The 2,133-nt window shown below is 37.0% G+C and overlaps 1 long non-coding RNA gene across 1 annotated transcript in view; it reads right to left on the reverse strand.

Annotated features, from left to right (window-relative positions):
* LOC102216114 (uncharacterized) overlaps nucleotides 1–2,127 on the reverse strand; it is a 10,571-nt gene extending 8,444 nt beyond the window's left edge. Inside the window, exons 1-2 of the long non-coding RNA XR_312369.1 lie at nucleotides 1,853–2,127; nucleotides 964–1,057 (exon numbers count right to left, since the gene is read on the reverse strand). This is a non-coding gene — a long non-coding RNA (uncharacterized LOC102216114). The remainder of the gene's footprint in view (nucleotides 1–963; nucleotides 1,058–1,852) is intronic.
* Between the last annotated feature and the right edge of the window lie 6 nt (nucleotides 2,128–2,133).

A 2,133-nucleotide genomic window follows, 5' to 3' on the forward strand; every position in this document is an offset into this window, starting at 1 on the left:
GTAACTGTAACAGTTACCACTGTGTAACAGCAAATACCTTAGAATTAAAGCATTTTAAGAACTGCATGACAGCAGTCATTATTGCCTGTGAAGCTAGGAGTGTACATATTTTTGTTTATGTTGAATAAATAAGTAACAAGTGGATGAAGGGACTGTATAAAAAAAAACATCAAAAACATTATCATCAATAGTCACGGGACACTGAAATCTTTCCAAATGACTGAATTTGATACTTTATTTACTATGTGGGCTTTTCCATTTGAGTAGGCTACAACATTTCTTTCAGTTTTATTCATTGTTATGTGAGGAACCAACCATGATTTATTATAACATCTACTTAACGAGAGTGTCTGTGATGTAGTAGCTCATCTGGATCATTATCCGTTTGTGTAATGCTGAAGTACAGAAACAAAGTGATAAGTTCTGTTGGCTCTGCTTGGCTTTATTGTAAAAATGAATGACTATTAAAATCCACTGAGAACTGAAAAAGAGTCCCAAACCAGTAGTGATTGTTGTGAACCAACATGTTCTCATCCCAAAGCGTAACATTTTATGCTATGTGACAAATTGTCAGTATGTTACGCTTTTGGTCACATATGACCCAGTTTGAGTGAGGAACCATTACATAATAATCATGTGCGTATTTCACTAAAATGTGACCAACACTCAAGGAGTAAAAATATTTGAAGTTTAGACATATGATCGATGTCTCACCATGAGTCATCAGTCATTCTTTTAACATATGACTGACTTTACTAAACATCCAACTGTGCTATGGTAGTTCAGATAAGAATGAAATTTGAGAAATTATATATGAACAAAACCTCACAAACTTTGTTAACCATATAAAAACACTCTATACCGCTCTTTTTTTTTCATGGCTCAGCACAGGTCACTTGAGACAAACAAAAAGAACCAATGAAATGAATGTTTCAGCTGAAACTGTTATTCAAGCTACTTTACCTGCTCCATGTAAAATTTGCACTTGGATTGGCTTCTGTCACACACTCAAATGAGTCCTCAGATTTTGCTCTGATGTTCACTTCTGTGGGAGAGACTGCAAGAGCAGAAAGACAGCTGTGTTAATCCTGAACTGAGGACACAGTAATAACATGAAAATAATGTTTCGCCAATGTTTCCTACATCTTGAATCCAAACTCGACAAACTTTTGGGACTGAGGCTGATGTTGTGTGGTTCAGGCCATGATTCAGTCTTTAGCAATAACAATGGTCTTTTTTTTAATCAGTCTAGATGTTTTTGTCTTTCAGAAAGAATTTTCCCATCTATTGTGACAACATGCTACAATGTGACAAACAGGAGGCAAAGTCATGAGATTTGGGATGTTTCACTCCCATTCATTAAAAAAAAACAAAAAAGCACACACTCGAGAATAAAGAGGAAAAACAAAACAAAGTATCTGAATTGGACTTGATCCTCTTTCCAGTAACAAACATTTAGGTCCACTTTCTTAGTTTTAGTCATTTCCTTGAGGGTTTTGTCAAACACCAAAGTAAAACTGCCTTTGTTTTATTTAATTATGTAAGGAGTCGAACCAAAGTTTGGGACATGGAATGTTTTGTCTTTACTACACATAAAGCTTTTAGCGTTTTCAGAATTCAGCAACAGATTATATCTATCAGTCCCTTAGTAGTGTCGTAGGTATTCTGTCTGTTATAAATAAAACTGTACAACTGTTTCACTAACAGAGTCCTGCGCTTGAGTCTGTTCATGCATTGCGACTGATGCATCCACTGGCTAATTTTCAGAGATTTCCAAGAAAAAATATAACAAATGCATCAACCATGGATAAAAAAAATAAAAAAATAAACTACATCAGCAACTGATACTCACAGTAGATCTGTATAGTGAAGGGCAGACTTTCAACTATAGACAGGGAGTCACCACTGATGACACACTGGACCTGGTGACCGTTAATCTCTCTCGTAGGAACACCAAACAGAGAGCTGATTGTGGTAGTCGTGCTGTTGTCATACTGGGTGGAGTTTGTTGTCGTCCTCACTTTGTCTCCCAAAGCACCAGTGAGCCACCTCACCTCTGCAGGAGGCTTCGATCCAGCAGCCGTGCAGGTAGCAAATAAAACCTCTTCTGTGCCCAAAGTGGGAAGATTGTCC

Source organism: Pundamilia nyererei, unplaced genomic scaffold (genome assembly GCF_000239375.1).
Source record: "Pundamilia nyererei isolate P.nyererei 1_Seehausen unplaced genomic scaffold, PunNye1.0 scaffold00499, whole genome shotgun sequence".
NCBI classification, from domain to species: domain Eukaryota; kingdom Metazoa; phylum Chordata; class Actinopteri; order Cichliformes; family Cichlidae; genus Pundamilia; species Pundamilia nyererei.